Raw genomic sequence first — 10336 nt, forward strand, 5'->3', positions numbered from 1 at the left:
CCGCGGTGTCTCTCAGCAGGGACAAATGTAAGCGGTGACCTGCGGACATTCAGCCGCTGATCCAATCTCCCTCGCAGAAATGACTTCCATACTAAAACACGACCTTCTGCTCATTATAGAAAAACACCAGCGGCAAGTGTGTTTGTGTGTTTGATATCCTTGCTGAAGGGAGAGTATGAAACCATTGAGAGGGCAGACCAGAGACAAGGACGCTCGGTTCCAGACCCCGAGCACAAAACCGTTCCACGCTACTGAACACACTTTCAAAGGAAGCATCTGAAGGCCTGAGCATGACCTCACTTTGACAAAAACTTAAATGCTGGACTTTAAGACCTTTCAAAACTACAACTGATGCAAAATAAACACAAGAGAGCTAAACACTGAACTATCAGAGCAGACTTTAAATCATCTAAACTCCAGATACAACACAAGTCCTCTTAAAATGCAAACTCAGCTTTGAGAAAAGCATCTACTTAGGCCGTTTACACTAGTGAGTTTTTGCTTTAAAATGCCATTTTAAAAACACTGACATTTTCACTACGCTTCAGAAACGATCTCTGTCCACACAATATTGATGTGTATACATTAGACGCCCTATTATTTAGGTGCATGCGCCAGGCCTATCAGTAGCAGATGTGCAAATGCTATTTATATGGACATGGCCTGATGATCATACTCATGATTTTTCTAATAAAAAAAAAAAGATGTCTGGATAATCAAGTAAAGTTACATCGCTTCAGTGCAGTAACGGTCCATCCTGAAATTAGGGCTGGTCCGAATACCATTTTTTGAGCTTCGAAGCTTCGGTAGTAATCAACAATGAATATTCGAAGCTTCGGATGGAGGGGCTGAACATATTCTTCTCTCTAACAAAGGCAGGAATCTCTGTGTCTGTCTCTTTGCATTTATGTCAAGAACCATTCATCCAATCAGTTTCACATGTTGCGGGTGTGATGCTGCAGACCAAAGGGAGCGCACTGTTGCATTTTGGTGCACATAAACACACATAAAACTCAAGCACATAAGGAGGGAGGGATTCTAGCAGACCAATCACAGCGCTTGTAGTCTGTGTAGAATTGACTCGCTGTTAGACTTTTGGGGAGGTGCACGTCAGGTCTTTAAAAAAATATGATTATTCGAATCTCCAAATTAAAAATCAAATACCAACCCACCAAACAAATATTCAAATAATTGAATATTCTGGTCCAGCCCTACTTGAAATAGTGCTAACTACATAAAAGGTATTCTTATGTTTACTGGATAAAAATCTGTAAACATTTCACAGCAGAAAGACACATGAAGTACGAACTAAAGTTGGATGTTTGTACAATTAGACTAAAAGACGTTTTACAGTAAGTGCTAAAAAGTCTGAAGAACCAATCAGACGACTGAAAGCATGGAGTAGATTGTGTGCAACAGGTTTAACAGCAAAGTTTTAAACATGTTGATCGTTTAGATGCCTTAGAAATTTGAGTATCAAATGCAATACAGTAGACTTTAAAGGGTTAATGAATAATAGTATGATATTTTGGTGGTGATTCTATCAGAAAAAAAGGCACTCTGCTTCTACCAAACAGAAAGCCCATGTGTTCCCTCATACAGTGATGGTTTACGGTTTCCTCATATCAGTGTCTAGAGTTTCACTACAACGCACCAGGTGTGTTTGGGACTCTATGGAAACACTGTCTAATGATGCAATATCAGTTTTCCATCAGAACGAAGGCTTGTTTGGATTAGCATGGTACCATCTTACTATATTCTGCATTAAATATCCCACTACATCTGCCAACATGTGCAATTCACTCACTTGACCTACCATTTCAATGTGATGGAAACCTGGCTGATTTCTCCAATTAAAAGAATAGTTCTAACAAAAATGAACATTTGCTGAAAAAAATTAACTCTCCCTCAGGCAACTCCAGATGCTGATGAATTTGCTTCTTCATGGGAACCAAATTGGTGAAATGTAGCATTACATCTCTAGCTCCCCAATGGATCCTCTGGGTGCCGTCAGAATGAGAGTCCATATACAGCTGATAAAAACATCACAATTATCCACAAGCAATCCACACAGCTCCAGTTCATCAATTGACATGCTGTTAAAACAAAGCTATGTGTTTGTATGAAAAAAAAAAAAATCCAGTCTTAAACTGTTTTTGCATTTAAATGGTGCTTGATCTGTGCATATTTCTCTACTGAATCAGACAACTTTTGCACTGGAGGAAGCGTAATTATGGATCATAGAATCATATTTTAGTTAAAAGCAACACTTTAAGGTTAAAATACCCTCATGATGGATTTGTTTGCTACAAAAATGGATATTTTCACTTCACAAGATGTTAACTGATAGACCGGAGTGGACTCTCATTCTGACGGCACCCATTTACTGCAGTGGGTCTATTGGGATGTAATGTTAAATGTATCCATATCGGTTCCCATAAAGAGACAAACTCATTTACATCTTGGATGGGCTGAGTGCGAGTGATTTCTTGGCTGAGCTATCTCTTTAATGTAATGAGGTTTCTTCACAGTCTCTGATATGGTGTATTATCAAGCATGTAATATAATTAACATTCCTTTACATTATGTACTGTACTTTGACCAGTAAGTTCTTCAAGCTATGAAGTACTTAAAAACAACAACAACACGTACTTTTTTAATACTCGTACTTTTTTCACACTATATGTAAAAAAAGTGGATGCCAGGGAAGGGAACTGGAAGTGCAGAAGTGTGCAGCTGGAGAGACGCTGGTGGGCGTGGCTTGAGTCTTGACGCGAGTGCCCTCCAAACACCCCCATCTGCTCGAGTTCCAGGACTCCTTTATGACGTCACAGAATTCCCTCTCATTCGCTCATCCCGCTTTTCCAGTTCCACAACTTCCACGTGTTATTTAACCAAAGGCAATAAAATTCCTGTTCCTGAATCTGTTCTGTAATCGACCGCGAGCTAAAATGAAACGGTTACGCTATAACCGCTGTAAAACAACATTCCACTTCAAAAGTGACATGAAATCACTTCGAAACAGAACGTTATTACAGTCAGAATGCAACGTAAGCGCTCCATATAGAAACATTCCATGTAGCAGTGAAACAAAGTTCCATGTCGCGGTAAAATAGTTTCAAAGTAGGTTATGATTTTTTACATTGAACTCCATAGTATCACCACTGTCTTGTCTAAAAACATACTTTATATGTTATTATCAGATGTGACAGTTATCTAACAAGAATAGTAGTTCAGCGATACAAGTGTTTGAGGTCATTTTAACCCTTTGAAGGAACAGCGTGATGCTTCAAAACACACTTCACACCCGACATCCTCACCAGAGAAGCCGAAGCACGTAGAGAGAGAGCTGCAATACTTCTCAAACTGAGCAGAGCTTCATGCTTTCATGTTGGAAATGTGAATTCAAACATCTATGAGTTTAACAAACAGCCTGTTTAAAAGCATAAATCTGTTTACGAACACCCTGACGCTTCACTACAGTAACCTACTGACAGCACAACAGGAGCAACAGACACTTACAAACTTCTTCTTTCCGTCTCCTTCGTCATAGTTCTTCTTGCTCTTCTTCTCCTTGTCTTTCCCACTTTTGGGAGCACCACCAGATGCTGAGTTTGGATCCATTTTTGTTCTGTAAAATCACTTCTATTCGTTAAACGCCCGCTCAGGGCGTATTGACCCACGGCCTGGTGCTTCTGCGCGCCGCTGGCCCGCGCTCGTCCTCCGGCACAAAGGAAAAGGAGGGAAGTTTGAACCCTGAAGTCCGGATCGCAGAATTGTGCTGGTCTCGGACCTTTCGCGACTCAATACGCGCCCGCGGTGATCTCCGCGCACTAGTTTTCGCGTCCGCACGCGCGTTTTGCCGCAAGTTTGTCTCGATCGCGAGTAAACAAACCACGCGTTAAGTCTCTAAGCCTAAAGATCCACGCTGTCAATCTATAGAGCTGTCACGAACTCCTCTAATGACTGATAAAAAGTCCTGGCGCGTCATGGTAAAGTCCTCAGATCGTAAGAACAACCATGAGAAGATCAGCTTGAGTTTTCCTCCCTCTCTCTCTCTCTCTCTCTCTCTCTCTCTCTCTCTCTCTCTCCCTCTCTCTCTCTCTTCCTGTGTGTGTTGGCCTGAGCAGGTCAGATGGGCGGAGTCAGCATGCGCACAGACACACACCTGAGAGGATCACACACAGGTAGACAAACACCGACCCCTACAGACCCCCTCCCTATGTGTCAGTCATCTAAAATATGAATTATAAATTGCTTTAAAAACGTTAAAGATTGTCATGCATTGTGTGACACATATAGCTATCCTCATAATGGATTATTCAGATGTTAAAACTGACTTCCCAATAATGTTTTTTTTTACAATGATTAGGCTGTGATAGCATCTTTATAAATAGTAAAAAAAAGTGTATTATTAAAAAAAAATAATAATACTTCTATTCAGCAAGGATGTTTATTTAATCAAAAGGGACAGTAAGACTTTTATAATGTAATAAATACTGTTCTTTTGAATTTTCTATTTATCAAATAATCGTGAAAAAAGAAACGTATCACAGATTTTCAACACTGATAATAATCAGAAATGTTTCCTGAGCAGCAAATCAGAATATTAGAATGATTTCTGAAGGAATGTGATACAGGAGTGAAATGATGATGATAACATTTCAACTTTAAATCGCAGGAATAAATTACATTTTAAAATGTATTCAATTAGAAAACAAATATTTGACATGTTTATTTTTTTTTTCAATTTATATTTATTGTATTTTTTATTTAAAAAAAGCAGAATTGTGTGCAGAAGATCATTTTACTCCATAAGTCACAGTTTCACTTTTTCTTCAGCAAACACAGTCTGATTTTGACCTTTAAACTTAATGTGATTTTTTATTATTGTAAGAACAAAGTTATGAGAAAAGGTTATAGGTATTTATGTCATATGTTCCTGATATATCTTAAAAAAATTTAATTCTTGTTTTTATACATAAGGCATATATAAGAAGGAAAAATCTGATGAGGTATGCAAATATTATTTACAGTAGAGTAGATTTAAATGTATAACTATAGATAGAAATTAATTAATATATTTTTATTTAAAAAATATAATTTACTTTCTCTGTTTATTTTCCTTTCTCTGTCATTTGGCATTTTCTATTATGGATTTTTTTTATAAAATAAAATAAAATAAAACTGTATTTCTTCCTCACTAACCTCTGTTTTATTTCTAAGCGAAGCACGCCACCTGCTGGTAAAAAGATGATCCGCCGCTGGGTGTTTGTTTCAAAGCACATTCATACACATTTAAAAGGCAGGAAAACTTCATTAAGACTTGCCTACTCGTTTCTTATTTGTCCCATTAACAGGTAAAAGCAGAACGGATCTTGATGAATTCATGCTGGTTAAGGCACATTCAGACCATTTCTTTTTGCTCATCTTTCCATTGTCAGTAACTTTAATGGCAGACAGGAACACTGGCGAGAAACCGCTGACAGTTGACTGAATCTGTAGTGTTATTCAGCGGTGTGTGTAATGAACAGGCCTCGGATAGTTACAGGTGTCTGTCATAAAGAGACAAAAAAGGAAAGAAAAGCTCTCTGCAGATAGATAGTGCATCCATCTCTCTCTTTAAGCAAATGCAGAATATTTCCTCCAGCTCTGCAGAAATCAGTCTGATATTGTCCTCAGTCAATCAGTCACGGCGTGTTTCTTTGTAAATGTGCTGACTCAAGCCAACCCAGTTTCACACTGACTCATTATCATCTACTGCACACACTCCAATTTACCCAAACTCTCGTCTAAATCCCACCAGTATGCAAAAAACCCAAGGAGATATCAGGGGCCTGTGACACTGAAGGGCCCCGGACTGACAGAACGTATGGTAATGATGGCTGTTGTGAAGTAATGAGGACATTCTCTGTCATGCAGGGCTTTTCAAACAGACTCGTCTATTGTGTTTCTGACTGCAGATTAACCCACAGACTAACGCTAAACATTTTTAGAAATATTAGTATTGTTAGGAAGCAGTTTCTCTGTTGAGAGCAGGGAAACAAAGAGTGTTTGTGATGCTGAATACAGTACAAACTGCTGTACAATCGTGTTCTTGTCTTAAATGAATAAAAGCACAAATAGCCGATGGGTAATATTGAATAGGTAAAATGAACCCAGGAATAATGAACACTGCATAAACAGGAGCTTGTTTTGAACCCACCAGATGTCTGCCCTTTATAAAACCCTTTTAAGAGTTTCAGGCCCTTTTAATATAGTTGAAAGTTTGCTTTCGATGATCTGGGGACATTTTCAGCAAAGTGTAGCTAAGGTCAGAAACTCTCTCACACTCGCACACACACACACTGCCACTGATCTGTGTTTTTTTGAGGACTGTATATTATACCTCAAAACGGTTTTGAGTCAAAGGCCAGTAGTCTTTGTGAGTTGCACGGTAAGGCTCTTGAGGAAAGAGACACATCCATTTGTCTTTGTTTCATATTATAGGGCTGGCGTCTGTCTTATCGAGTCGCACCTGATTCTCTGCGTCTGTCATCACGGCTTTGGCGCATCCGATGTGGATTAAGACAGATATCAGATTGATCTGTATCTCTGCTGGCGCTGGTGGCTTATGTAACTCCTGGAGAATAAAATAACTGTCAGACAAACATCGATAAATGATTGAGGCTCAGCTGAGTGGAAGTCAGACTAATTACTGCTGGACTTATTTAGCTGCAGTGTCTCACCGGACACAATATGACGTTTCACAGGATTTGAACCTCAAACCTTTAGCTCATAAAAAAATGTATGTTCTAAAATTACTAATACAAAAAAAAAAAAAAAAAAAAAAAAAAAGATAAAGCTGAATAAAAATAAAAATTAGTAATTAATAAATACCTTTATAAAAAATGCAAAAGTGCATAAATTGCTCAAATTAAAATGAAAACTGAAAATTTAAAAATAAAAGCTTATTCAAACTTTGAATACATACTATCAATTAAAAAAACTAATAAAAATGATGACAAAAATATTAAAAATAAAATATAAACTGAAAATATACAAAATAAATATATTAATAAATACTATAAAAATAAAAATAAAACTAATTAATGAAAGCACAAACAAAATGACTTAATATAAATATAAAATAAAAAATAAATATAAAATATAAAAGTAAAGCTTTCAAATAATAGTATGTAAATCATATTAAATAATGAAGATTGGAAATGTTGCACAAATAAAAGAATAAATAAAAATAAAAAACAAAAAAGCTTATTCAAACTATTAATAAATAATATAATTAAAAACAAATAAGAATTACTAAAATTATTAAAACTAAAATGTAATATAAAAATATTAACTAATAATAACAAAGCACAAAAAATACGAAACTTCAAATTAAAACTGAAAATGTAAAAATAAAAGCTTTAAAATATGAATAAATACTATAATCATGCACAAATAATATTTGAATAATGATGATCGGAAATGTTGCCTTAGAATTAAAAGAAGTTAAAAAAGAATCACTAAAACTAAAATTTGAATAAAAATAAAGCTAAATTGAAATATATCTAAAAAATAATAACAAATAAAAAAGGTGTTCAAGTAATGTTTGTTTAAAAAAAAAAAACACAAGGATGAGTAAATGATGGCAGAGCTGAGATGATCTGCATGTTTGGGTCTTCTCATCACAACCTCATCCGATCACCCGTGATCAATATCAGCACATTTTGCAGGTCATGAATGTGAGATTTAATCATCGTTTAACATCGTACAAGAAAATAATCTCTTACATAACGCACATGATGATAAAGCGAATATGGACAGAAAAGGCCGTGCAGAAGTACAAAACAGTCATTATATACAGACGGATCGATCACACGGGGGAGTCCAGCTTCAATCTGGTTCTCTTTAGCATCATGTCAGGGCTCAAACGGGTCACTTGTACGAGCTGCGGGCCTCTCGCAGTGAGCGGTCGTAAGGCATGGAGGCGAAGAAAGAGTTCCTCAGCTGACAGTTGATGAAGAACACGATGAGGAGGACCAGCAGGAAGAGCACCAGGCACATCACCACATAAGTGGCCAGGTCCGGCTTGTCGGGCTCGCCCTCTCGCAGGGCGCTCCCGCGGCCCGTGGGCTTCAGGAGGGCCGACACACTCACGGACCCATGGGACACGTTCAGAGGCGCCGGCGTGTGTGTGTTGCTCATCAGATCGAAGTCTCGCGCCGCTGCCGTGGAGTTCAACAGCATCTGCCTCAGCATGATGAATCTAGACTGAAGCAGACCAATACACACCATTCATACTAGTACAGAATTTAACAGTTATTCTCTACACTCTATGCATGCACTAAATATATTTGAAAATCTGTATTGTCTTTATATTTCATATGTACATAAAACTTGGACTATATTGTGTTTTATCATGTATAAATGACACTGGGGCTAGTTGTCACGGGGTCTGTATTTCAGTTATATATCAGTTTCTTTAGTCAAATTGTAGATGCTTGGTTTTTTGGTGTGTTTGTCCTTTTTTGTGATTTTTATCCTCTAATCCGCAAACCTAATATTATCATATGATTATTATATCTGTTGGGAGAACAACTGAACACATTAAAACCACACAGACATAAAAAATGAGGACAAAACTCACTATATAATGAAGATATGATTGAACTGAAACACTGAATGTGCTCTCAGGACCAGAGTGGCTGTTCTGCGTACAAGGCAAGTCGGGGCAAGTTGTCACACGTTATTTATTTACTGCCGTTTTGTGAATTTAATTTCATAAGCCTAATTTTATTTTGACTAATTAAAACCACACTGACATAAATCAAGACGAGTCACTAATTAAGACAAAATTCACTATATAATGAAGGTAGACTTGAACTGAATTGTTGAACCTATTTTCAGGACAAGAGTATTTTACATACCAGGCATGTTGTCAGACGTTATTTATGCATATAGTTTTACTGATTAATTTTCATTACCGAATATCAATCATATATCATGTAATGCATTTTAAAGGCATACTTGTTTTGCTTTTATTACTCTTTTTTTTTAAACATTCTTCTCAATCCAGTATCAATAAACACCAGCTTCTTATTGTGACAACTTACCCCATATCATGTGACATGTTCAATGTGTGCTCAGTGAACCATATATTTTGTCCAGACAACAATGATTATGTTTAATATCCGTTCTTGTTTTTGTACTCCAGACAAGATTTGTGTCTGCACAGCTGACTTTCATAAAAATAAACCCAACAGGCTTTTCACTGGAATGGGAGATGTGACATCTAACCCCGGTGTCCTCTACATGTAACTTTATGTATGTAAATACACCACTGTGCGCACGAGCTCTGCAATAAAAACACTATAATGAAGTGGAAGTTTCTAAGATGCGCGCTCTGTGTCTGTTGCGCCTTATTCAAGAGGTCTCGGGGTTTCGCTTACCGTCTGTGCGCCGCGGAGAGCAGGGCGAAGGCGAGAAGGACGCGGCGCGTCGGTGCGTTAGCATTCCACGAACTCCCCAAGACCACCAGACCTCAGACAGGGGCTCTGATCATCGGCACTACATCCATAGATGGCTCAATCAGTCTATCCATGTCCCGCATGTATGCTTTTCCATAGATTTATGCGCTAGAGGAGAGAGAAGACCTCTCCGATCACACCGACGGATCCAAATGTCTCCAGATAAACGCGCAGTGAAGGTCAATAACAGCGCATGACGGGTTCTCAGTAACCTCGCACACACAGTATCACTCCTTTCCGACAGATTTCCATGGTTTGTACCCGCGCCTGTCTAACCAACATCCCGTCGCATGTTTATATCCAGGGAAAGTGGCTCTCCACACGCACATTCGTCATCCGCGCCCTAAGGTAACTGGGGTCGATCGATCCGGTTCGGCTGGAGAGGAAAATGATTTACCAACAAATAAAAGAAACATAGAAACTAAATAGGCTTCACGAGCAGCTCTCTGTGCGCAATGGAGATGGAGACGCGCTTAGTTTTCTCCCGCTCTCTTCCCAGACAGACTCTTCAATTTGAGACAAAGTGAGTGGAAGAGTTTCAGGAGGGTGCGGAATGTCTCAGAGAGGTTTTACCAGGAGAGAGAGAGAGAGAGAGAGAGAGAGAGAAAGAGAGAGAGAGAGAGAGAGAGAGAGAGAGAGCGAGAGAAACAAGCAGCCTATCAATTGAACCAGCCATTTAAAGGGACCATTTGAGAAGCTGATGTCATTAACTCTCTGGTGTTGTTCGGTCATGTTAGACCTAACATTTGATTATTTATTGATTTATTAAAAATCTTTACTGAAATGTAAAAAAATCGCTATCAGTATGTTAAGGAACTAGATGA

The 10336-nt window shown here is 38.1% G+C and overlaps 1 long non-coding RNA gene across 1 annotated transcript; it reads right to left on the reverse strand.

The window, feature by feature from the left end:
- Positions 1-7719: 7719 nt before the first annotated feature.
- On the reverse strand, positions 7720-10098 carry LOC113116851 (uncharacterized). Its single transcript, XR_003294082.1, has 2 exons — positions 9435-10098; positions 7720-8256 (listed from the first exon to the last, which is right to left on the reverse strand). It is a non-coding gene; the product is annotated as an uncharacterized LOC113116851 (long non-coding RNA).
- Positions 10099-10336: the final 238 nt, after the last annotated feature.

This window comes from Carassius auratus, chromosome 16 (assembly GCF_003368295.1).
Source record: "Carassius auratus strain Wakin chromosome 16, ASM336829v1, whole genome shotgun sequence".
In the NCBI taxonomy this organism is placed as follows: Eukaryota; Metazoa; Chordata; class Actinopteri; order Cypriniformes; family Cyprinidae; genus Carassius; species Carassius auratus.